At 47.4% G+C, this 27,546-nt stretch overlaps 1 protein-coding gene across 3 annotated transcripts in view; it reads left to right on the forward strand.

The window, feature by feature from the left end:
- Positions 1-7,206: 7,206 nt before the first annotated feature.
- The window catches only part of RNF44 (ring finger protein 44), a 71,089-nt gene continuing 50,749 nt past the window's right edge, over positions 7,207-27,546 (forward strand). For 2 of the 3 annotated variants that reach the window (XM_044280607.1, XM_044280610.1), the window contains exon 1: positions 7,207-7,502. The gene's annotated coding sequence lies outside the window, so the exon portion shown is untranslated. The remainder of the gene's footprint in view (positions 7,503-27,546) is intronic. The other variant, XM_044280605.1, reaches the window with a different exon arrangement.

Raw genomic sequence — 27,546 nt, forward strand, 5'->3', positions numbered from 1 at the left:
TTTAGTGGTTTAGTCTGGGTAATGTCATTTTAGGTAGCCTGCTAAGCCTGCCTGAAAAGATGTGTTTTTAAGGCACTTTTGAAGGTGGAGAAGTTGTAAATTGATCTAATATTCCAGGGCAGAGTATTCCAGAGAGTAGGTGCAGCTCGAGAAAAGTCTTGAAGATGGGAGTGAGAGGTACGAATTATGGAGGTTATTAATCTTAGGTCGCTAACAGAACGGAGAGCACAAATAGGGTGGTAGATGGAGATAAGGAAGATGTATGGAGGTGCAGCACTGTGGAGAGCTTTGAGGGTGAGAAGTTTGAACTGTATTCTTTGGTGGATAGGCATCTAGTGAAGTGACTGGCACAGACTAGTAGCATCAGTGTAGCGGTTGGATGGATAGATCAATATCTTTATTATGGTCTGGCAGAATTAATGCTGCGAAGATGGATATCCTTCCTAGGTTTCTATATATAGCACAGGCGCTGCCCATCTATGTGCCCAGAGTCTTCTTTGCATTGCTTAGAAAGCTGATTGCTAAGTTAATTTGGGGCGGAGTGTGTCCGTGGTTTGGCTATAGTGTATTATGCAGGAAAAAAGAAAAGGGAGGGTGTCGCCTTCCTGACTTTTCTTTATATCATAAAGCCACAATCTTGATGACTATACCTAACCACTAAGTTATGGGTACAAATGGAAGGTGAAACTTCCCCCTTGCCACTGAAGTGGATTTTTTGGCTAGACCCTAAGGATAGAGGGGACCAATCTTGATTTTTTTTTTCCCCTTATTCTTTTTCTTCTCCGTTTCTGGGATAGGAGCAGCTCTATATATAAACTTTCAGGCCCAAGGGGTCCTCTAACACCAGCGTTTGGAAACAAGAATTTCAAACCAGGTTTACATTCGGGTGAGCTATTGGGATATGCCGGAAGCAGTGGTCTATATGTGGCACAAGTGTGGAGGGAGGGTCGGATTCTGCCTCTCATCCTTCCCAAGAGGAGCATGGTATGTTCATGAACAATTCTATAGCTGGGTTTAGTCCGTTTTCACATGGGAGGAGTTGCCACGTCCTTTGCTGCCATTCGAGCAAATTTGCTTGTCTGGATCTCCATCCACCCACTTGATCTTTGCGGTGTAGGGCTGCTCATGGGAGGAATGACCGATAGTGTCCCTTCTTTCCTTGCTTCCTGGGAGAAAACTAGAGGATGTTCATACGCCAAGGCAGATTGGGATAAGACCCTGTATCTCATCCATAAGATTTCAGTGTCATATGGGATCCAGCAGAATAGCTATAAGATCCTGACCAGATGGTATCTGACACCTCCTAGACTCCATTAAATGTATCCCTCGTGCTCAGTTGCCTGCTGGAGATGTAATAGTGGGGTAGGGACCATGGAGCATATTTGGTGGCATTGTCCTAAGATCTACCAATTATGGCCACATATTACCACTTTCTATAATAAGCTATTTTATGTATCCATCTCTATATCTATAGAGATTGCACTTCTGTCTATGTTCCCTGGCCCAATTAACAGTACAAAAATAGGGTATCTTCCGTTGCTTTGTGGTAGCAATGAGACTGGTATTCCAAATTTGGGGAAATCAGCACTGGCTCCTTCTAGAGTAAACTGGTCTGAGGAACTGCATAGAATTATGAGAATGGAAGATATGATGGCTTCAGAATTAGATAATTGCTCCTTCTTCCACTCCATATGGCTCCCTTGGGTGTCCTTCAGGGACTCTCCCTCTTATCATAGCTGGTTGGAGGACGGTTCTTTGGTGCAAGTAAGGCAGTTTCTAGTCCAATGACCATGAGTCATGGTTAGTAGTAGTACACTTTGCTTTATTTTTACTTTAAAAAAGCAGAAGACTATGGACCCTTTCCTAGTGTGTCGCATCCTGTCTTCTCTCAAGTTATTGTTGTTTGGCCTTCAGCCTATTTCACACTTTATGTGATTGTGTAATTAAATTCAGAGCCTTGATTGTCATACACAGATATATTCTTTGGTCAACGGTATTGTCTTTGATTGTCTGAACTAATAAAACCTGATTTAACCTAAAAAGCCACAGGCAAGGGTTTGTAACTTTTTTAGACCAGAAAAGTGGCATGGGGGGGAAGACTGATAAATTCCCCCCAAAAAGAAAAAAGGCATTGTTACTGATCCTCATACCTTGATCAGAGCTGGTCTTTTTGTTCTTATTGCTGTATCTGTACTAAATCCAGCGGTCATCCTGACATCCCGCTTTGCACCTAGCTGCAGGTGAAGATTATCATATTACATGCCCGCCTGACACAACGCCATAAGGTGAGCCCAACTCTAACTCTTCCCTTTTTTGTAGGTTATTTTGTATGTGGCGCTATTTTTTCTATTAGAAGGAAAGCAGAAAAAAAAAACAGATTAAAAAAAAATATTAAAACCTGGTTTAATTAATAAGAAAAAATATTTGAAAATTTAAGACAGGCTTGAATTCAGTCATATAACGGAATCTTGACAAATGGGGTCTTCTGGTTGTTAAAAAACTGCAGCATGCTCGATATGTTCTGTTTGCACATTTTCCCAATTTTTGCCTGTCAGTGTATCACAAGCTAATAAGTCACGCCACCAACTACCACCATGGCATACTATTACATCCTGTTGTGGTAAGGAGGCCACCATTAGGTGATGGTACATCCACTTGTGGGGAGAGGTAACTGCATTTTCAGACCAAGAACCATGAGGACAAATCATAAATATGGAGTCTACAGCACCATCATGACCTGGAACCATAAAAATGTACAGAAGAAGATAGCTAATTCAGGAGTCCCACTTGTTCGATCCATAGGAGCCTTCAAAGAAGAAGGTGTTCTCATGACCTTCATAAGACAAAGCTAAATGACATTGAGTGCAGAGGAGGGCTCTGAAATCCTGACATCCCACCTATGGGACAGGCACTCATACAGATACAGAACATCGCCTTGGTGCAACCCTTCAGATTACCACATATCACACAACATCCACCTCTCCGCTCTCTCACACACAGTGCTCCTAGTGCCTCCTTCTCTAACACAGAACTCTCCTGGTGCCTCCTTCTCTCACACACACAGTGCTCCTAGTGCCTCCTTCTCTAACACAGAACTCTCCTGGTGCCTCCTTCTCTCACACAGACGGCTCCTGGTGCCTCCTTCTCTCACACAGACGGCTCCTGGTGCCTCCATCTCTCACACAGACGGCTCCTGGTGCCTCCTTCTTTAACAAGAGCGCTCCTGGTGCCTCCTTCTTTAACAAGAGCGCTCCTGGTGCCTCCTTCTCTAACACAGAGCGCTCCTGGTGCCTCCTTCTCTCACACAGGCGGCTCCTAGTGCCTCCTTCTCTAACACAGAACTCTCCTGGTGCCTCCTTCTCTCACACAGACGGCTCCTGGTGCCTCCTTCTCTCACACAGACGGCTCCTGGTGCCTCCTTCTCTCACACAGACGGCTCCTGGTGCCTCCTTCTCTCACACAGACGGCTCCTGGTGCCTCCTTCTCTAACACAGAGCGCTCCTGGTGCCTCCTCTAACACAGAGCGCTCCTGGTGCCTCCTTCTCTAACACAGAGCGCTCCTGGTGCCTCCTTCTCTAACACAGAGCGCTCCTGGTGCCTCCTTCTCTAACACAGAGCGCTCCTGGTGCCTCCTTCTCTAACACAGAGCGCTCCTGGTGCCTCCTTCTCTAACACAGAGCGCTCCTGGTGCCTCCTTCTCTACACAGAGCGCTCCTGGTGCCTCCTTCTCTACACAGAGCGCTCCTGGTGCCTCCTTCTCTACACAGAGCGCTCCTGGTGCCTCCTTCTCTCACACAGACGGCTCCTGGTGCCTCCTTCTCTCACACAGACGGCTCCTGGTACCTCCTTCTCTCACACAGACGGCTCCTGGTACCTCCTTCTCTCACACAGAAGGCTCCTGGTACCTCCTTCTCTCACACAGAAGGCTCCTGGTACCTCCTTCTCTCACACAGACGGCTCCTGGTACCTCCTTCTCTAACACAGACGGCTCCTGGTACCTCCTTCTCTAACACAGACGGCTCCTGTTACCTCCTTCTCTAACACAGACGGCTCCTGGTGCCTCCTTCTCTAACACAGAGCGCTCCTGGTGCCTCCTTCTCTAACACAGAGCGCTCCTGGTGCCTCCTTCTCTAACACAGAGCGCTCCTGGTGCCTCCTTCTCTAACACAGAGCGCTCCTGGTGCCTCATTCTCTAACACAGAGCGCTCCTGGTGCCTCATTCTCTACACAGAGAACTCCTGGTGCCTCCTTCTCTACACAGAGCGCTCCTGGTGCCTCCTTCCCTAACACAGAGCGCTCCTGGTGCCTCCTTCTCTACACAGAGCGCTCCTGGTGCCTCCTTCTCTCACACAGACGGCTTCTGGTGCCTCCTTCTCTCACACAGACGGCTCCTGGTACCTTCTTCTCTCACACAGACGGCTCCTGGTGCTTCCTTCTCTACACAGAACTCTCCTGGTTCCTCCTTCACTAACACAGACGGCTCCTGGTGCCTCCTTCTCTCACACAGACGGCTCCTGGTGCCTCCTTCTCTAACACAGAGCGCTCCTGGTGCCTCCTTCTTTAACACAGAGCGCTCCTGGTGCCTCCTTCTCTAACACAGAGCGCTCCTGGTGCCTCCTTCTCTAACACAGAGCGCTCCTGGTGCCTCCTTCTCTAACACAGAGCACTCCTGGTGCCTCCTTCTCTAACACAGAGCGCTCCTGGTGCCTCCTTCTCTAACACAGAGCGCTCCTGGTGCCTCCTTCTCTCACACAGAGCGCTCCTGGTGCCTCCTTCTCTCACACAGACGGCTCCTGGTACCTCCTTCTCTCACACAGACGGCTCCTGGTACCTCCTTCTCTAACACAGACGGCTCCTGGTACCTCCTTCTCTAACACAGATGGCTCCTGTTGCCTCCTTCTCTAACACAGACGGCTCCTGTTGCCTCCTTCTCTAACACAGACGGCTCCTGGTGCCTCCTTCTCTAACACAGACGGCTCCTGTTGCCTCCTTCTCTAACACAGACGGCTCCTGTTGCCTCCTTCTCTAACACAGACGGCTCCTGGTACCTCCTTCTCTAACACAGACGGCTCCTGTTGCCTCCTTCTCTAACACAGACGGCTCCTGTTGCCTCCTTCTCTAACACAGACGGCTCCTGGTGCCTCCTTCTCTAACACAGAGCGCTCCTGGTGCCTCCTTCTCTAACACAGAGCGCTCCTGGTGCCTCCTTCTCTAACACAGAGCGCTCCTGGTGCCTCCTTCTCTAACACAGAGCGCTCCTGGTGCCTCCTTCTCTAACACAGAGCGCTCCTGGTGCCTCCTTCTCTAACACAGAGCGCTCCTGGTGCCTCCTTCTCTAACACAGAGCGCTCCTGGTGCCTCATTCTCTACACAGAGCGCTCCTGGTGCCTCCTTCTCTACACAGAGCGCTCCTGGTGCCTCCTTCCCTAACACAGAGCGCTCCTGGTGCCTCCTTCTCTACACAGAGCGCTCCTGGTGCCTCCTTCTCTCACACAGACGGCTCCTGGTGCCTCCTTCTCTCACACAGACGGCTCCTGGTGCCTCCTTCTCTAACACAGAACTCTCCTGGTGCCTCCTTCTCTAACACAGACGGCTCCTGGTACCGCCTTCTCTAACACAGACGGCTCCTGGTGCCTCCTTCTCTAACACAGAGCGCTCCTGGTGCCTCCTTCTCTAACACAGAGCGCTCCTGGTGCCTCCTTCTCTAACACAGAGCGCTCCTGGTGCCTCCTTCTCTAACACAGAGCGCTCCTGGTGCCTCCTTCTCTAACACAGAGCGCTCCTGGTGTCTCCTTCTCTACAGAGCGCTCCTGGTGCCTCCTTCCCTAACACAGAGCGCTCCTGGTGCCTTCTTCTCTCACACAGACGGCTCCTGGTGCCTCCGTCTCTACACAGAGCGCTCCTGGTGCCTCCTTCTCTCACACAGACGGCTCCTGGTGCCTCCTTCTCTCACACAGGCGGCTCCTGGTGCCTCCGTCTCTACACAGAGCGCTCTTGGTGCCTCCTTCTCTCACAAAGACGGCTCCTGGTGCCTCCTCTCACACAGACGGCTCCTGGTGCCTCCTTCTCTCACACAGACGGCTCCTGGTGCCTCCTTCTCTCACACAGACGGCTCCTGGTGCCTCCTTCTCTCACACAGACGGCTCCTGGTGCCTCCTTCTCTCACACAGACGGCTCCTGGTGCCTCCTTCTCTCACACAGACGGCTCCTGGTGCCTCCTTCTCTCACACAGGCGGCTCTTGGTGCCTCCTTCTCTCACACAGGCGGCTCCTGGTGCCTCCTCTCACACAGGCGGCTCCTGGTGCCTCCTTCTGTCACACAGGCGGCTCCTGGTGCCTCCTTCTCTCACACAGACGGCTCCTGGTGCCTCCTTCTCTAACACAGAGCGCTCCTGGTGCCTCCTTCTTTAACACAGAGCGCTCCTGGTGCCTCCTTCTCTAACACAGAGCGCTCCTGGTGCCTCCTTCTCTAACACAGAGCGCTCCTGGTGCCTTTTTCTTTCACACAGACGGCTCCTGGTGCCTCCTTCTCTACACAGAGCGCTCCTGGTGCCTCCTTCTCTACACAGAGCGCTCCTGGTGCCTCCTTCTCTACACAGAGAACTCCTGGTGCCTCCTTCTCTACACAGAGCGCTCCTGGTGCCTCCTTCTCTACACAGAGTGCTCCTGGTGCCTCCTTCTCTACACAGAGCGCTCCTGGTGCCTCCTTCTCTACACAGAGCGCTCCTGGTACCTTTTTCTCTCACACAGAGCGCTCCTGGTGCCTCCTTCTCTACACAGAGCGCTCCTGGTGCCTTTTTCTCTCACACAGACGGCTCCTGGTGCCTCCTTCTCTCACACAGGCGGCTCCTGGTGCTTCCTTCCCTAACAGACTGCTCCCCATAATTCTCCCTCTTTCCTCACAAACTGCTCCACACCTCACTGACCCCCATACTCCACATCTCTCACAAACGACTTTCCTGCTCCCCCTTATCCTCCCTCTTGCGCCCGTCTTTCCTCCACAGGCTGCTCCTCGTGGCCCTCTCTCTCACAGAAAACTCTCGCCCTCAGTCCTATTATTACCAGCTACAACCTGTTCCTGTACTGTTTTGTTTTGTTTTTTCCCCCCACACAGGGATGCAAAGGGGGGTAAGCCCACCCCTTTCCATCTGGTCATGTGACCCTATTTTAACCACTCCAGGCTAGCTCCAGCTTCATGGCCATGCCCACATGTGGTAGCTTCATTGTGGTATTTACTGCTTCACGCGTGTGTGTTAGGTTATGTACGGTAATCTCCCCCGCCCCATCTGTTCAGCACCGGGGAGGGGGGGTCCCGGTATTTTCTGTTGCCCGGTCCTCGGTGCATAGTACACAGGATTGTATGACTGGGCCTCGGTGAGCGCCTACTCTGGCGCGGATGGTGGGGCCTGCAGATCGTTCCATTATAGCGGAGGGAAGGGGGAGGCGGATGACGAGCGGCTGAAGTGGAGGGAAGAGACGGCGGGGAGCGGGCACTGCGACCAGGTGAGGTGTCTGTATATAAGCACCCCCAGGTGGAAGTGGTGTGTGCCCGGGGCTGAGCAGAGGCGCGGGCCAGCTTCGTGCTGTTTCCAGCCGCGCAGCCTCTGTGTGTTGTCAGGACTGCAAGGCCTCAGGTCGTGGTCGGCTGATAGGCCCGTGGAGGTGACAGCAGGGGCAGGCCGCTGAGGTGCTGACACTCGCCTGTTATATATGCCTGTTAGCAGCTCCTTACATCTGATGTCACCCATGTCCCCTGCCTGTGCGATGCTGACAGGGTGACAACACTCAGCCCTACGCTTTTACTGCTTCTGCCTTTATGACTTGTGCTGTTATCTCCTGTGATAAATGCCCAGGCCTTCTGGCGGAGCATTCAAATGTATCCCTAGGCCACATGGAAGCTGATGTCTGGGGGGCTTTTTGACAGAATCAAACTGGACAGAGGGCTGATGATTTCCCTATACACTGTTATATTATGCTATGGTTAACCCCCTGCAGAGCCTCATTACGTTTATGATATGGTTAACCCCTGAAGAGTCGGTCTAATTACATTTATGCTATGGTTTACCTCTGTAGAATATATATATATAAATTCACAAGTGTCCCCCATATCTCAGCTTCTTGGTCCTCAGTGAGTGCAGGCAGCACTGTTTGTGGCCAGACTGGGACTGCTCAGGATAGTTCATCAGTATAGAGGGCTCAGCGCTAGTGTGGCGTGAACTTGTGTTATAAGTTCTGCGTCCAAAGTTCGGATTGTCGAAGAATCCCGTTATGGCTTCCGCTACCACAGACCATAACGGAATTTGGAATCCATAGCGGGATTCTTCGATAACCCGAACTTTGGACGCAGAACTTAAAACCCAAGTGCGTTCGCTCAACACTGCTCAGCGCTAAAATAAGATCGGCAGGCCCTTTATTCCTAGGGTCTCAGATGAGAAGAGCCCTTTAGCATCTGCACTTACCGAGTCTCCTCTGTGGCTGGGCATACACATGTTCGGCCGATGCTCTTAGGCTACTTTCACATCTGCCCTTTCCCTTTCTGGTATTGAGATCTGTCGTAGGAGCTCAATATCGGAGGAAAACGCTTCAGTTTTGACCCTATTCATTGTCAATGGGGACTAAACTGAAGGGAATGGCGTGCATCAGAATGCATTATGTTCCGTTTCATTGCGTTCCCATGACGCACACAAAAGCGCAGCAAGCAGCGTTTTTGAGTTCGTCCTGGGAGGCAGAGCAAAACGGATCCGGCAGGACTCGCAATGTAAGTCAATGGAGAAGGATCAGTTTTCTCGGACACAAAAGAAAACTGATCCGTCCCCCGTTGACTTGCAATGGTGTTAGAGACGGATCCGTCATGGCTATTTTAGAGATAATACAACCGGATCCGTTCATAACGGATTATCATGATGAAAGCGTTTTTGCTGATCCAGCACAAACGCAGATGTGAAAGTAGCCTCCTTTCCAGTGCTGACATCAGGGGAGGATTGGACATGTTCTCTGGAAGATAATCCTCTGGCAGCGGCTATCTCCCCATTCACTACATATGCATGCTCCGATGAACCGTTCATAAGTATGAGAGGATCGAGAGAGAGCTGTCTGCTATCTAATGTGTATGGGCCCCTTTATGTATAATATTTTGCATACATACATAGTTGGCTTTTGTTGTTTCAATGGTTTATTTAATGTGTAAAGTCAGAGATTGCTGCATCTGTACCCCTCATTATTTTCCTGAAGCCCCCCCCCCCCCCCCCAGGAGTTCTCCTTGTGCTTCATCTTAAATGCCCTTGGTACGGTGAAGGTGCTGCTGACTATCTGATGAAAGAGCAAAATGATGGTTCATCGGGTAATCCCGCCATTCGTGCGGTCACCTAAACAAAAAGCGCTGCATGCAATGGTACTTGTCTGGCTGAAACCCGGCATTTATTCCAGAAAGCGCCAGATCACCACTGGATCCCATTATAGTCAATGGGGATCCAGCGGTGATTGGCAATTTCTGGATATGGTGAGCTCAAGCAGGCTGTTCCTTTACTGTGTTTTTAACGCTGATGTAAACGTACCCTTAGGCTCCATTCACACGTCCGTTATAACACTCCGTTTCCGTTCCGTTTTAAATCGGAACGTTTTTTCGGATCCATTAATTTCAATTGCCTCAGCAAAAATGCGGACACCAATCATAGTGCTTTCCAAATCACTGAATCCGTTCCGTTTTCCTATTTTTGAGTATGCGGATCCTGAAAAAAAATAAAGCTTGTCCTACTTTCTGTCAGTTTTTCTGGTCCGTTGTCCATTCAAGTCAATGGATCCGCATACAAACTGATGACATGCACAAAACCATGCAAATGTTATCAGTTTTTTAACTGATCAGTTGGCAGGAAACTAAAAAAAAAAAATTAAGTCCAGCCCTCAGTGCCTGCGGTGAGAGAAGTTCAGGTCATCTCCTGCTCTCCTGCAAAATGGCATATGAAGTGGACCGATTGATCACTATGATCCAGGTACATTATCCAAGTCTTCAGACATGACTATCGGTGAGATAACTGTAGAAAACTAAGCTAGCAAGGCAGAGATTTTATACAGCTCCTACTACACCAAAAGCACAATAAAATGGCACCTGTTCTAGAAGATGTCCTCTGTTTTCACCAGTTTTTTTTTTGTTTTTTTTGGTACCCTAGCAACATCTATTCCTCCTCTTTTTTTTTTTTTTTCTTTTGGAAAAAAACAAACAAAAAAAACACGGAACAGATTCGGAAGCACGGATCCACAAAAAAAAGGAACGTTTATCTGGAATGGACCCTAAGGGTCCATTCACACGTCCGTTGTTTCTTTCCTGATCTGTTCCGTTTTTTTTAGGCCACTCCAGAACCTTGATATGCTTCTTACAGAGCCACTCCTTGGTTATCCTGGCTGTATGCTTTGTTGGAAGACCCAGCCACGACTCATCTTCAATGCTCTGACTGAGGGAAGGAGGTTGTTAATAAATGGCTCCATTCATCCTCTCCTCAATACAGTGCAGTTGTCCTGTCCCCTTTGCAGAAAAGCACCCCCAAAGCATGATATTACCACCCCCATGCTTCACAGTAGGGATGGTGTTCTTGGGATGCAACTCATCCTTCTTTTTCCTCCAAACACGACGAGTGAAGTTAAGACCAAAAAGTTCTACTTTGGTCTCATCTGACCTCATTTGACCTGATCATCCAGATGGTCATTGGCAAACTTCAGACGGGCCTGGACATGTGATGACTTTAGCAGGGGAACCTTCCGTGCAATGCATGATTTGAAACCATGACGGCGCAGTGTTCTACTGACAGTGACCTTTGAAATTCTGATCCCAGCTCTCTTCATGTCATTGACCAGCTCCTCCCTTGTAGTTCTGGGCTGATTCCTCACCTTTATTATCAGTGATAATCCATGAGGTGAGATCTTGCATGGAGCCCCATTCTGAGGGAGACTGACAGTTGTCTTTAGCCTCTTCCATTTTCTAACAATTGCTCCAACAGTTGATCTATTTTCACCAAGCTGCTTGGCAATTGCCCCGTAGCCCTTTCCAACCTTGCGGAGGTCCACAATTTTGTCTCTGGTGTCCTTTGACAGCTCTTTGGTCATGCCCACGGTAGTAGTTGGCGCCTGACTGACTGTGGGGTGGACAGGTGTCTTTGAAGAGCTCAGACAGGTGCTACTAAGTTAGATTAATGAGTGGCGTAGAGGTGGACTTTTTAAAGGCACAGTAACAGGTCTTTGAGAGACAGAATTCTTGCTGTTTCTCAGGTGTTCAAATACTTATGTTCAGCCGTGCAAGACAAGAATTATTTCAAAATCATACAATGAGAGTGGGAATGCACCTACAATGTGAATTTCAGACCCCTCCATGAGGGTGTTCAAATACTTCTGTTCCTAACTGTATGTGGCATCTACAGACTGATAGTACCAGAAAGAAAAAACTTTGCATACAGCATTTTTCTGCCCATCACTTTTTGACATCAGGCATCACAAGTGATAGAGTAGATGTACAGTATATGAGCAGTCCCATAGAAAACTATGGGATCAATTCTAGCTTCAGTTTCCCTCTGGTGTTTTCTGCATCACCAGACACAGAGGTCGCACCATTTATTTTTCTGGAAGAGTAAAAATACTCTTACCATTTTTGAGGAGTATTTTCAGCCGATGAAGAGTACGAAAGTTACAGTAATTCAAATAGTTAATACGAAGGCATACATAACATTAAAGGGAGTCTGTCACCTCCATATGGCCATATACAGTGCTTACATGGCTCTGTAGCACATCCATACAGGATTGTAACTGTACCTTTTGTTCTTTTCTTTAGACTTGCACCAGCAGGAAAAACAAAGTTTAATTCATATGCAAATGAGCACTCGCAAGTGCCCAGGGGCCGCGATCAGTATGTAGGTGCCCAGGCTGCTCTGCCTTCTTTTTACTTTACTCCTCCCCAGCCTCTGCCTTTGCCCGCCCTCCAAGTCTCTTGCCTCAGGAGGGCGGGCAAAGGTAGAGGCTGGGGAGGAGTAAAGTAAAAAGAAGGCAGAGCAGCCTGGGCACCTACATACTGAACGCCGCCCCTGGGCACTTGCGAGTGCTCATTTGCATATGAATTAAACTTTGTTTTTCCTGTGAGTGCAAGTCTAAAGAAAAGAGCAATGGTACAGTTACAATACTGTATAGGTGTGCTACAGAGCCATGTAAGCGCTGTGTATGGCCATATGGAGGTGACCGACTCCCTTTTAAGGGGTTGCTATTTATGCAGGGAAACCATTACTGGTCTTCTATGCATAAATAGCAAATTTAGACAATCTTAAATTTAACTAAGGTCACTGTTGCTCTGAGGGGGTCGGTACCACTGAGGTCACTGTTGCAGTGATTTTATGAGGTTTGAAGGGTTTGTCGTCCTAAGGCCTCATGCACACGACCGTTGACTGCAACCGTGGCCGTTGTGCCGTTTTCCGTATTTTTTTCGCGGACCCATTGACTTTCAATGGGTCCGTGGAAAAATCGGAAAATGCACCGTTTTGCAGCTGAGACCGTGATCCGTGTATCCTGTCCGTCAAAAAAAATAGGACCTGTCCTATTTTTTTGACTGACAACGGTTCACGGACCCATTCAAGTCAATGGGTCCGTGAAAGAACACGGATGCACACAAGATTGGCGTCCGTGGCCGTAGGTTACTTTCATACAGACGGATCTGAAGATCCGTCTGCATAAAAGCTTTTTCAGAGCTGAGTTTTCACTTCGTGAAAACTCAGATCCGACAGTATATTCTAACACAGAGGCCTTCCCATAGTGATGGGGACGCTTCAGGTTAGAATATACTAAAAACTGTGTACATGACTGCTGCCTGGCAGGTGCTGCCAGGCAGCAGGGGGCAGACCTCCCCCTGTAGTTAACACATTGGTGGCCAGTACGGCCGAATTCATTCTCCAGAATTGTTATTGCATGGGAAATGCAAGTCGTTACTAAAACAGACATGTCCCCTTCAAGTACATGATCGCTGGGGGTTCCACCTTGGTTACCATGTTCTAGTGTTCTCTTGGTCAAGTATGGATAGGTAAATGGTGTTGATCTTGGGACACTTAATTTTTGCTGCTGTTTTTGTGCCGCTGGTCACTGGGGTTTGCCATCCATCACGTGGCCATTGCTGCCCACCAAAGTTACGTCCTTGTAGATGAGCTCTCAGGTGGGTATGTCTGTGCCACCGGGGCTGTTGGTAGACTCTGAAGAGACCTGAGGCACTGGCGGAGTAGGATACAGGCACAATGGATGGTGGTGCATGCTGGTACCAAGGGCACAAGCAAAAGACCAGGGCACACACCTCTGGTGCCAGGTGCTTGCACCGTCACAGTCACTTGTTGTGGATCTGGATGATGTCATCACTTAGTGATAACCCCCAGGCTCACCTATAGATCTAGGGTGCAGCAACCTTCAGCACTCCAGATGCTGTGAAACTTTAACACCCAGCATGCACACTTGCTCAGCTGTTCTTTTAACTCCCCAAGAAGTGAAAGGAGGATACTGGGAGTTGTAGTTTCAGAACAACTGGAGTGCCGGAGGTTGCTGATCCCTGATCTAGAGGCTGTTGTGCTTGATCTTGCTATAAAGGGGAGTTTGTCTTCCATGACCCATTGCCCTATCTCATGCCACAAAATTGCCACCACCGCTGTGGTTATTGGATTATACAGTTTTACATCAAAGACTTCATGCGCTTGGCAAAGGGACTATGTCCTGGAAGCTGTAAATGGCCACATGCAGTCCTTGTACCACGTGCTGCATTACAGAAGATTCCTTATAGCAAACAAGATCTCTAGTTCAGCATCTGATCCTTGATGGATTCATAGGAAAGCTAACAGGTGACATAGAGGTCTACGGGTGAGAGGTCTGTCCGTTATGGAGGTCTCCTGTTGGTGTGTCCAGTGCAGGAGTCTGAATCACTCAGCCACTTTTCCTCACTGCTGAGTGCGGTAGTGAAGACTGTCCCCTAAACCTTCTATTGAGGCTATCTTCACTACCGCACTCAGCAGAGAGGAGAGACAGTGCTCTGCTGAGCGCTTCAGTCTCATCATTATAGGGAAAAACAAGGCGCTCAGATCCCCACTACACTAATTTCACAGCAAGACCACTTGCCCCGCCAGTGAGGATCACGCGCCTCACTTCAGAGCGGTGTGCCATAAGCTTCGGCAGCCTGCTCAAACTGACCAATAACAAGGCTCCTCACTGTAAGGAGCCTTGTTATTGGTTGTTTCAGGCAGCAGCATCGCTGCGCTGCCTGTGCCGTTCACGGTGCTCACTGCGCTGATGAGTGGCAGGGAAAAGTTTAAGGCGTATTGCTACCCCTTAGATTTTTTTCTAGGGAGTAAAAGGCCTTTTATTGTGGGAAGTCTAAGGCATATCTGTGCAATATTCATGCTGTCTAATCAGCAACTTGATATGCCACACCTGTGAGGTGGGATGGATTATCTCGGCAAAGGAGAAGTGCTCACTAACACAGATTTGTGAACAATATTTGAGAGTAATGGGTCTTTTGTGTATGTAGAAAATGTTTCAGATCTTTGAGTTCAGCTCATACAAAATGGGAGCAAAACCAAAAGTGTTGTGTTTTATATTTTTGCTATATATATCCATGAAGAAAATCTGGCAGCACTCCCTTTGTTACACAGATGTAGGGTGCCCGCGGTGGTCCGGAAGACAGCAAAGAAAGTCCGCAGCACTCCTTGAAGTAAAAAATGTGGTCTTTATTTACACATGTCAAATATTGACAACGTTTCGGTTCTCTCACAGAACCTTTCTCAAGTCAGGTGAAACACAAAGTGCATACGTGCAGGTATAAATACATGATCAGGTTGTTACCAATTATTTCATCAACCAATAAACAAACAGTGCACTCCCCTTTCTGGACGTGTTAGGGCTCTTTCACACCTGCGTTATTGTCTTCCGGCATAGAGTTCCGTCGTCGGGGCTCTATGCCGGAAGAATCCTGATCAGGATTATCCTAATGCATTCTGAATGGAGTGAAATCCGTTCAGGATGTCTTCAGTTCCGGAACGGAACGTTTTTTGGCCGGAGAAAATACCGCAGCATGCTGCGCTTTTTGCTCCGGCCAAAAAAACTGAAGACTTGCCGCAAGGCCGGATCCGGAATGAATGCCCATTGAAAGGCATTGATCCGGATCCGGCCTTAAGCTAAACGTCGTTTCGGCGCATTGACGGATACGACGTTTAGCTTTTTTACAATGGTTACCATGGCTGCCGGGACGCTAAAGTCCTGGCAGCCATGGTAAAGTGTAGCGGGGAGCAGCATACTTGCCATCCGTGCGGCTCCCGGGGCGCTCCAGAGTGACGTCAGGGCGTCCCAGGCGCATGGATGACGTGATCGCATGGCACGTCATCCATGCGCATGGGGCGCTCTGACATCATTCTGGAGCGCCCCGGGAGCCGCACGGATGGTAAGTATGCCGCTCCCCGCTCCTACTATGGCAACCAGGACTTTAATAGCGTCCTGGGTGCCATAGTAACACTGAAAGCATTTTGAAGACGGATCCGTCTTCAAATGCTTTCAGTACACTTGCGTTTTTCCTGGATCCGGCGTGTAATTCCGGCAAGTGGAGTACACGCCAGATCCGGACAACGCAAGTGTGAAAGAGGCCTTACAATTCATCCATTAACATCACATGGATACATCAGAACGGATAGTGAGGCGTCATTGGGGGCTACTTAGCAGTGGTCACCCCACTATAGCTGCTTATAGAACCTCCTATGATGGCATATAAAAGAGCAGGTTGTACACTGTAGACTGCCAGAAAGGGGTCAGTTAAGACAGACTTTTTTGAAGACCAGACATACAGGATCGTTTCCGTGCCTGGGATGCGTGAATTGTAAACTGATGAATTAAGGGATCAGCGTTCACGCATCCAGACACGAAAGAAATATTTAACATAAAATATTACCTCACATGTGATTCATCATGGGTAATATGTGTTATGGTGCCCTTGCAAAATGCTCTATGTGGGGGAAACCACATGCGACATAAAAACCAGGTTAAATAACCATAGACAATCCATTAGGAATAAAAGAAAAGATTTGCCCGTGTCAAAGCACTTTGTGGAAAAAAATCATAAGGAAAATGACCTGAGATTTATGATCTTGGATCATGTAAAACCGCTTGAAAGAGGAGGTGATAGGTTAGCTATCCTAAAGAAAACCGAGCTCAGGTGGATTTTTCGGTTAGATACTCTGTAACCCAAAGGGTTAAATGTGGAATTTAGGGTAACAGGAGGGATGGTTAGCTAGTGCCCCTCCATAGTGCCTGTGTTCTGATGTATCCAGTTTGCTGTATGGGGTGGACCCAATGGAAGTTATACGGATCAATTATATTATAATGTGATGTGGATATATATTACATTGTCTTAGAATAGAGTCTGGTGTGTACCAAGCTGGGTTTATAATTTGGACAGTGGGAAATAGTAGGAGTTAGAAAAATGTCAGTTTTAATTACTGCCCAAATATTGCCCTTTTGAAAAATGGCGGAAAAAGGCAGGCGCGGTGACGCGGGTGGCTGTAGCACCATGCTCGCGGGTACATGATGCACATGGAGCGTGCTGACGCAGCCTACCAGACGTCACGACGCTTGGTCTCCGCCCACCAGCGACGTGCAGGGGTTATGTATCACCGAAGAGAAGGAGAAGGATCGGCACATGCGCATTGACGAGGAGTAGACGCAAAGTAGTGGCGCGTATTTACAGAAACTAAGACGCCACCTTCTTCTACTCCATAGGTTCCCAGCAAGGTATTAGAGTTTTTAGATAGTTTTGTTATTGCACTATGCACTTTATTATATGCACTTTAAAACAGATAGTATGACTATGAAAACGATTATGGATATTGAAGTTATATATGTAATACACCTGGATCCGCTTGTATTTACGTTAGCATGTGATGTTAATGGTGGAATTGTAACACGTTCAGAAAGGGGAGTGCACGGTTTGTTTATTGGTTGATGAAATAATTCATCAACCAATAACCAGGTAACAACCTGATCATGTATTTATACCTGCACGTATGCACTTTGTGTTTCACCTGACTTGAGAGGTTCTGTGAGAGAACCGAAACGTTGTCAATATTTGACATGTGTGAATAAAGACCAAATTTTTTACTTCAAGGAGTGCTGCGGACATATATATCACTTTATTCACCCCTGTGGTCGCAACTAGGGATGAGTACAAGGTTCGGGTTATGTAAGAATTCCATTATGGATTCTGCTACCACGGACCATAACATAGGGTCCATTCACATGTCCGCATAATGGGTCCGCATCCGTTCCGCAATTTTGCGGATGGGTTGCGGACCCATTCATTCTCAATGGGGCCGCAAAAGATGCTGACAGCACCATGTGCTTTCCGCACTTCCGTTTCGCTGCCCTGCAAAAAATATTGAGCATGTCCTATTCTTGTCCGCAGCCACAGACAAGAATAGGCATTTCCCCAGTCGTCTCCATGACACCAAGTCCTGAGATTGACTTCCTTCTGATTGGACAGGAAAAACACAGAGGTTAAAAAACCCACCCCTCCCTTCATCGCCAGTGTTTTTCCTGTCCCATCAGGATAGGAAGCAGGAGAGGTGCATGGAGCTCTAGCAGGCTCACCTGGAATTTTTTCCTTCAGACCGAGGTTGGATCTGCAGGGCAGCTCTCCCTCCTCCTCCCGGTTAGGCCTGGACTCGGGCGCATCACGGTATGCCCCCCCTGCGAAGATCCCCTCTTCGACGGCCCAGGGGGACTTAATGCAGAGGGGAAAAGAAGATTCGGCGGATCGGCACTGAGATGCGTCCCTTCCGGCCGGCCGGCAGGCGGGTGACGTCAGACGCCGGGAGCGGAGCATCCTGAAGTCATCAACATGTGCCACAGGTCCTGGAAGGAAAAAAGGAAACTAGAAGAACCCACAGGACCTGCAGAATGGCGCCCTGCACAGCGCGGCTTCTTCCTAAGAGTGCGTCCCTGGAAGCGGTCGGGAGTCGAGATGAGTACCCCCCCCCCCCCCTCACGCCGGGCTCTGGAACTGAGCCTGCATCAAACCCAGGGACTGTGAGTAGCCTGCTCTCAGGCACATGCTTATGTATTGCTGGTTTGGTCTGCTCATCCTTTCCTCCCTTGGTATCTGGTGTTAACGACTGTCTAATACAGGATCTTAACCCCTTTGTAAAGAATGTACATCCAGTATCGTCAAATCCGAATCTTCCAGCTTGCTTGAAGATATTGGGAAAGTAGTTAAAGAGGAGGTTCAGCTGGCCTTAACATCTAAGGAACCAACACCCCCAAAAATTACTCCTCCTCAAGACACCCGCAGTAATCGGTCACTTATCTTGGACTCAGATTCTGAGGGACTGGCAGTTTCGGACTTTGAGTCGGTACAAAAACATGTCGCGTCCTCAGACGAAGATAGTGAATACAAATGATTTCTGTTCAATTCAGAAGACATTGACAAGCTTATCAGGGCAATTAGGGCTACCATTCGGATGGAAATGCCCAAAACGCCTAGACAAACCAGTAGCAAGGGTGGCGAAACATACAGCTCTACCATTTGAGGATTCGGCACAACTGAAAGATCCTCTAGATAGGAAAGCGGAGAGTCTCTTAAGAAAGACCTGGGAGACAACAGCGGCCCTTCTCAAACCAGGTGTAGCCTCAACTTGCGTAGCCGGAACATTAAACTTGTGGCTAGAACAATTAGAGATGCATCTAGTGCAGGCATGCTCAACCTGCGGCCCTCCAGCTGTTGCAAAACTACAACTCCCATCATTCCCTGACAACCTACAACTATCATCCTACAGAAGGGCATTGTGGGAGTTGTAGTTTTACAACAGCTGGAGGGCCGCAGGTTGAGCATCCCTGATCTAGTCAATAAGGCACCACGTGACCAAATATTGAAGAGCTTGCCCCTGTTAAAGATGGCAACCTCTTTCCTAGCAGACGCAGCAGCACAATCTGTTAAACTGTCCGCCCGAACAGGCGTTCTATCCAATAAAGCGAGACGGGCGTTATGGCTTAAAGCGTGGTCGTCACTGGACATCACTTCTAAAAATAAATTAATCGCACTCCCGTTCCACGGTCAATATGTCTTTGGAGAAGACCTAGATAAAATCCTAAAGAATGCTACTAATAAAAAAAAGGGGTTTCCCAGAGGAAATATACAAACAAAAAAGGCAGCTTTTTCATGACCCACACTATCAGCCTGAAAATAAGAAAGATAAAAGAAAGACCAGTAGGTGGAGCTATGCGAAGGGAGGCAGGGGAAGAAATTTCCTCTTCAACCCGAATCGAGCAGAATCCTCCACCACCAATACCAAGCAATGACGCCATATCAGTGGGGGGGGAAGGCTCAGCTCCTTTCAAAAATCTTGGGAGCACATAACAAACAGTGCATGGATATTAAGTATTATAGAAGAGGGTTACAAATTAGAACTACTCTCTCCCCCCCTCCACAAAAATTTGTTGTCACTACCCTTCCCCCATGTCAAATTGGTACCTTTTAAAAAAAAACGGCATCAAAGATTTGTTAAGCTTGGCCGCAATAGAACCCGTCCCAGAAGACCAGATAGGACTGGGATTCTATTTCCCGCCTTTTTATAATAAAAAAAAAAAAAAAAAACGGGAAATCCAGAGTGATATTAAACTTAAAATACCTAAACAAATATGTCAGGTACCAAAAATTCAAAATGGAAACTCTAAAGTCGGCAGTGAAGCTTATAAAAAAGGATGCAGTGATGGCCACAATAGACTTAAGGGATGCCTACTATCATGTCCCTATACACAGGTCATCAAGAAAGTTCCTAAGGTTCGCAATAGAATTAAAGGGACACATTTAACACTTTCAGTTCAAATGTCTCCCCTTTGGAATCTCGTCTGCTCCAAGAATTTTTACAAAGATAATAGCGGAAGCCATAGCAATTCTGAGAGAAAAGGCAATATGCGTGATCCCTTATCTGGACGACCTGTTAGTAGTTGCAGACAACATAGCTATTCTAGAAATCCATCTCAGGTTAGTTTTGGACCATCTACAGAGCCTAGGTTGGATAATCAACTGGGAAAAATCTGATTTAATCCCGGACAGACAGAAGATGTTTTTGGGCATAACTCTAAACACAGTCTCCCAAAGATCCTTTCTTTCACCTCAGAAAATAAAGAAACTTCAAACAACATTGAGGAATTTCAAGAAAGAGAAATTCTGTTACATCCGGCAGGCCATTAAAGTGTTAGGAAGCCTTTCAGCATGCATCCCAGCAGTGGCCTGGGCACAGTTTCATCTAAGACCACTTCAAAAATTCAAAAAGACCACTTCCATCTAATCACAAAGAAATGGGGCAGACCGACAGTGGACCTATTTGTGTCCAGAAAGAATCATCAGTTAAGTCAGTTCTTCTCCCTCAACCCCAGGGATCATCCTCTGGCAGTAGACGCCTTCAACCAAAATTGGACAACAAATTTAGTCTACGCATTCCCTCAGTTTCCACTAATCCCCAGAGTGCTCCAGAAATTTCTGAAGGAGAATTGTACGCTAATTGTGATAACTCTTTTTTTGGCCCAAGAGAAGTTGGTTTTCGCTGTTAAAAACCCTCAGCATAGAAGCCCCTCTCCTTCTCCCTCTGAGGCCAGACCTTCTAAGTCAGGGACCTATTACTCACCCAGATCTAAAAAATGCTAAAGTTAACAGCCTGGATTCTGAAGAATCCAATTTATTAATGCTAGGGTTATCCAGAAAAGTAGTGAACACTTTACTCCTGAGCAGGAAACAAAGCACGAATGACAAGTACTTAAAAATATGGGAAAAATTTGCTGAATGGTCAGGAAAGTCCTTTGACCGGTTCGGGGCCAATATCCCACTAATCTTGGAATTTCTTCAGGAAGACCTAGATTTAGGACTATCCCCTAATACCCTTAGGGTCCAGGTATCGTTTCTAGGAGCCTTATATAATACCAGGCTAACAGAACATCCCTGGATAACTAGATTCCTCAAGGCAGTGAATAGAATCAGACCTACTATTAAAAACATGGTAGCTCCCTGGAATCTCAATACGGTATTGGTGGGCCTGACTTTTGATCTGTTTGAACCTATGGACACAATCCACATCAAATGGCTTACTGTCAAAACAATTTTCCTGGTGGCAATAACATCTGCCAGAAGAGTCTGTGAGCTACAGGTTTTGTCCATCCAAGAGCTATTTCTTTCAGTGTTCCAGGACAAACTAGTACTCAAATTAGATCCTACGTTTCTCCCAAAGGTGGTTTAGACCTTCCACAGGTCACAGGACATTGTTCTTCCTTCATTTTGTAACGATCCAAAAAATGAACAAGAGATCTCCTACCAAACATTAGATGTTCGGAGAGCAGTCTTAAAATACCTGGAAGCAACTAGACAATGGAGAGTAGACAAATCTTTTTGTTCAGTTTTCAGGTCCCAATAAGGGGGGGGGGGGAGGGGGGGAGCGGCAAAAAGTTTCATCTCTAGATGGATAAGATTGGCTGGCTATCTCCGAAGCATATAAAGTCCAAGGAAAGGATGCCCCTGCTTCCCTAAAAACACATTCCACAAGAGGCATGGCAGCCTCCTGGGCGGAAAAAGCTTCAGCCTCTTTACAGCAGATTTGCAGAGCAGCAACCTGGAAAAGAATTCATACCTTAACCAAGCATTACAGATTAGACATATTTGCCAATGATGACCTAAGGTTTGGACGTAAAGTCCTTTCTGCAGTCGTCTCCCCCCCCCCCCCCACATAGTGTTTTTGATATTTTCTCAGGACTTGGTGTCATGGAGACGACTGGGGAAAAGAGTATTACACTCGCCGGTAATCCGGTTTCCTGGAAGTCTCCATGACACCACATACATCCCACCCATTTTGTTTCTGCTATTATCTATTATCCTTTCATCCTGGGGTTCTTCGTTAAAATACACTGGCGATGAAGGGAGGGGGTGGGGTTTTTAACCTCTGTGTTTTTCCTGTCCAATCAGAAGGAAGTTAATCTCAGGACTTGGTGTCATGGAGACTTCCAGGAAACCGGATTACCGGTGAGTGTAATACTCTTTTCTATCATAGTGCGGTCCGCAAAATGCGTAACGCACATGGCCGGTGTCCGTGTTTTGCAGATACGCAATTTGCGGACCACAAAACAGTTGCGGACATGTGAGTGGACCCTTATGGTCTGTGGTAGCGGAATCCATAACTGAATTCTTAGATAACCTAAACCTTGTACGCCAAACTTGAAACAGAAGTTCTCAACACTAGTCGCAATGTTTTAGCTCATAACTTGAAAAGACTCTGTGAATGAGCTGAAAACATTGCGACCACAGGAGAGAATAAAGTGTTTGAGAGTGTGGACATTTTTGTCTTATATATGTCATTTATTAAACTGGTGTAAAGTAGAACTGGCTTAGTTGCCATGGCAACCAATCAGATTCCACCTTTCATTTTTCACAGCTCCATTGGAAAATGAAAGGTGGAATCTGATTGGTTGCTATGGGCAACTAAGCCAGTTCTACTTTACACCAGTTTTGATAAATCTCCCCCACTGTGTCATCACACTATACTAATCTGTGTGGGAAAAGTGACAGCTCACTGTGCGGACTGCACACAATACTGTATTCAGAAGTGAGTGCATGTAGTGAGAGCTGTCAGTAATGAGATCTATATCCTTATTATAACGCCATAGTTCTCACTGTAAATCTCTGCACTAAGGGTATTTTCACACTAGCGTTATTCTTTTCTGGTTTTGAGTTCCGTCCTAGGGGCTCAATACCGGAAAAAAACGCTTCAATTTTATCCTAAATGCATTCTGAATGGAAAGCATTCCGTTTAGTATGAATCAGGATGTGCTGCAGTATTTTCTGCGGCCAAAATTCTGGAACACTTGCCGGAATGCCGAATCCGGCATTAATTCCCATTGAAATGTATTAATGCCGGATATGGTACCAAGTGTTCTGGAAAACCGGATCCGGACCTTTAAAAATGTGAAAAAAATAAATGCCGGATCCGTTTTTCCATTTGACACCGAAGATACGGTATATCAATGCATTTGTCAGACGGATCAGTCAGACGGATCGGGATCAGTCTACAAATGATATCCGTTTGCATACAGATTTACGGATTCAGCAGGCAGTTCCGGCGACTGAACTGCCTGCCAGATCCTCACGACGCAAGTGTGAAAGTACCTTAAAGTTATCAGCAGAAATATCTATTTGGTCTACAAATAATGGAAAGTGAGAAATAGATCTGCTGATTACAGCATACTGTAAGATTTACCATGTTGTGGATTGGAATGAAATCTTACTAAGTTACTTGCAAGTTCCAGCAGCCTATATGTAAGTGGCTGCTAGCTGTCTTATGTAACAGGATGTGGGGGCGGGGCATCAGAGCTCGTGCTGGTGCATGTGAAATCAACAGGAACGCCCACAGATTCTCACAGGAGATGACAGCACTGAGCAAAACTCATATCGGAGCATTTCTGAGAGCATGAGAAGTAAAGCTGATACCAGTAAACAATCAAGTGAGATTTTATTATGTGCTGCATTACGGTAAGATATGGGGTTATTGATTTTTAGTGCACAAATGTGTCCATAGCCTTTAAAAGGGAACAGGGCTTAGCAGGAAGGAGGCATCGCTTCTTGGAAAAGGGGTGGGACCCAAGATGCAACTTTTGCACCACAATTCTGGTGTAAAAGTGAATAGAATTAAAGGTACCCATACACATTAGTCTAAAGTTGATAAAAACAATCATACGTCAGGTGAAATTTACCAACAAACAGTTGCAGTAGTCGGCCAATGACAGACCAAGATTGTCTAAAATAATTCCGCTGTGTTGAAAATTTTTCTGATACTTGGTTGAAAAATCTTTCATTCAAAGAAAGGTTGTTTCTGAACAAAAGATATTTCTTGGAAAGAACGTTCCCAGAAAGATCGTTCATCTGTTGCCTGGTTTCATTGAACATGAATGGCCATGTTGAACAACTGTAACAACCAATATGGACTAAAATGTGTATGGCCATGTCTGTCAAATGATTGTTCAGATATCAACCTGCTACTATGTATAGCAGGATAGGACATCAATATCTAATTCCTGGAGAACCCCTTTAATGGTAAAAATAGCATGACATGCGGTGCAATTCCTCCTGTCAAAAATGACTGAATCTGATGTGTGAGCATGGCCCAAGTTTATCTGTAATGCCAGTAGATGCCATCCTGGATGTTAGGTGTGCCATCTAAGAAAGTGTCCAGGTTTCTGGTGACAGCAGTGGGAAGCGTTACCGCTGGTGTGGTGTGGTGGATATTCCGGTAGATCTATGCTCCATTTTGTGAGCTGCATATGGTAATACATGTTTTATGCATTGAGGGATACTGAAGAAGTCGTAATCCCAGAAGGGTTTGTAGTTGATAATAAAATTTCCATGCTGACAGAGCAAAGGGTAGTACCATACGAACCTGAACCCTGCCGCTGGCTCCTTTGTTTCTCTGGCTGCAACTCTCAGATCTCACCAGTCTACATCTGGTTTGTCACGGGTCATGTGGCTGCAGCTGCGATGTGTCCCTCTTGTGTCATGTGATGCATTGGGACATGCCACTGCTGCAGGCCCATGTGACCCACCAGATGTTGATGTGGGGAGGCCTGAGAGCTGCAGTGGCAGCGGGGGAGCAAATGAGCCATAACCCAGTGGTGGGGATCAGGTAGGTATGATTACCTCCACAGGCCACGCTGGGGTTCCTGTAGAACCGCCAAGGGTGAACAACCCCCTTAAGTAATCTCTGGACAAATCAGTCTTTGGAAAATGATGTGCCCTGTTTTTGCTTGCTGCAAATTGAGGGCATTGATAATCCACCACTCAAGACTGGTGTTTAAATGGAGTTTTGGAAATGCTATTCACATTGTACTCTATTTGACTTTTAGTGCAGAATCTGCGTAGAAGATCCACAGTAAATTTGCATGTGTCCTTAAAGGGTGTCTGTCACCTCCATATGGCCATATACAGCGCTTACATTGTCCTATAGCACATCTATACATGAATGTTATGGTACCTCCGTCTTTGTCTTTACACTTGCAGAAGCTAGAAAAACGAACTTTGATATGCAAATGAGCACTCGCGTGTGCCATGGGGCAGCATTCACTGTGTTGGTGCCCAGGCTGCCCTGCCTTTTTTCATTGTTCGCCCGCCCTCCTATTCCCTTGCGTCATCCTAAGGTCCGACCGAGATCCCGCGACTGTGCACTGCCTCGCCAGGCCAGAGCAGGCCATGCGATGCCCATTGTTGGCACGGCATTGCTTTAACTACTGCGCATGCTCCTGCGAACGGAACAAAACCAGCGGCAATGTGCTGTTTGCCGGCGCATGCCCAGTAGTTAAAGCGATGCAATGCCCACAATGGGCATCGCAGTGCGCATGCTCCGGCCCGGCGAGGCAGTGCACAGTCGCGGGATCTCGGCCAGACCTTAGGATTGCGCAAGGGAATAGGAGGGCGGGCATATGCAGAGGCTGGGGCCGGGGAACAATGAAAAAAGGCAGGGCAGCCTGGGCATCACCACAGTGAACGCCGCCCATGGGCACTTGCGAGTGCTCATTTGCATATCAATCAAATTTCATTTTTCCAGCTTCTGCGAGTACAAAGGAACCATTACATTCATGTATAGGTGTGCTATAGGACAATGTAAGCACTGTATATGGCCATATGGAGGTGACACTCCCTTTAAAATATTATAGCTCTGTACCTCATGTCTTTAGGCTGCATTCACACATCATATGTTTCATCATGCATTATGTTTGGCTTGTAATGACTGTTCAACGTTTTTAATTTGTGTGTCCAGTGCACAGCATATTCTGGGACTGTCATTTGTCATAGACAACCTTTGTAACAAAATCTGGTGCAAGTTTCATGGCATTATTTGTCAGTGATTGTGAGCCAAGACACAGAACAGATACAAATCTTTCCATTACACCAGAGGCCTCATTCCTAGCTTCGGCTCCCAATCACTCATGGGAATCACTGAATGTGTGAACTAGGCCTTGGGCTGCATGCACACAATCGGGAAGCACTGCCCATGTGTCGGCCGCGTCTTCCCAACGACGGCGGCTCCTCTGACAAACTCGCTGCATCATTGCTTTATAAGGTCTCTTTCACACGGGCGTGTGCGGCCCGCAATGCACGAACACAGTCCATGGGGCAGCTGCATCGGATCGTGGACCCGTTCACTTGAATGGGTCCGCGATCCGGCAGTTCCGCAAAAAGATAGAACATGTCCTATCATTTTGCGGAACGGAAGTACGGGACGAAACCCCACGGAAGCACTCCGTAGTGCTTCCGTAGGGTTCCGTTCCACATCTCCAGATTTGCGGACCCATTGAAGTGAATAGGTCCGCATTCGTGATGTGGAATGCCCACGGACCGGTGCCCGTGTATTGCGGGTCCGCAATACGGCAACGGGGCGCACACGTCCGTGTGAAAGAGGCCTAAAGCATTGAGTTCCTATCAGACTGTGGGTCTCTTGTGCTGTTCTCGCATGATGATGTAAGTGCAGTAGACGTGCGGTCAGATATGAACTCGCTGCGTCCTACATGACTCTGATGCACTTTGTGTCCGGGAGGTGCGGCTGACAAGTGCCTTTTTTCGCAGACTGCACATGAATGTGACCATGCAGCCTTAGTACGGCTCTTTCACACAGCGGATGCTGTGCAGGTAATCCGCTGCATGAAAGACAGCCAAGCCCCGCTCTGGACAGCAGAGACACGGACTAGTAACATGATTGATAATGCTCTTTGCCTCTCTGTGATGTTTTTACTACAAAATCACAGTGAGATACAGTTGTCACCGTGATTTTGTAGTAAAAAGATCACAGAGAGGCACAGAGCATTATCAATCATGTTACAGCTCCGTGTGTCTGCTGTCGGGAACAGGGCTTGGCACTCTTTCACGCAGCGTTTCGGCTCATCCATAGAGCCTTTCTCAAGCTTGAGAAAGGCTCTATGGATGAGCCGAAACGTCGCTGCTGCTATTTTGTTCCACATGGGTGAATACATTTTTCTATATTGTATATCTTTGGAGTGCTGTCCATTTTTTCCATTTGTATTTTGGGCTATTAGCCTGTGCCCCAGGACATGGCACCCGTTTATTTTCTTTTTTTATTTTCGGTGCTGCCAACTTTTTCATATATAATTCCCCAAGCAAGTGCGGATTTTCACGCACGGTTGCTAGGAGACGATCGGGATGGAGACCCGATCATTATTATTTTCCCTTATAACATGGTTATAAGGGAAAATAATAGCATTATTAATACAGAATTTATAGTACAATAGCGCTGGAGGGGTTAAAAATAGTTTAACTCTCCTTAATCCACTTGCTCGCGTAGCCGGCATCTCCTTCTGTCTTGATCTTAGCTGTCTGCAGCAACAGGACCTGTGGTGACGTCACTCCGGTCATCACATGGTACATCACATGATCCATCACCATGGTAAAAGATCATGTGATGACCAGAGTGACGTCACCAAAGGTCCTGTTGCTGCAGACAGCTAAGATCAAGACAGA

This window comes from Bufo gargarizans, chromosome 2, assembly GCF_014858855.1.
Source record: "Bufo gargarizans isolate SCDJY-AF-19 chromosome 2, ASM1485885v1, whole genome shotgun sequence".
NCBI lineage: Eukaryota > Metazoa > Chordata > Amphibia > Anura > Bufonidae > Bufo > Bufo gargarizans.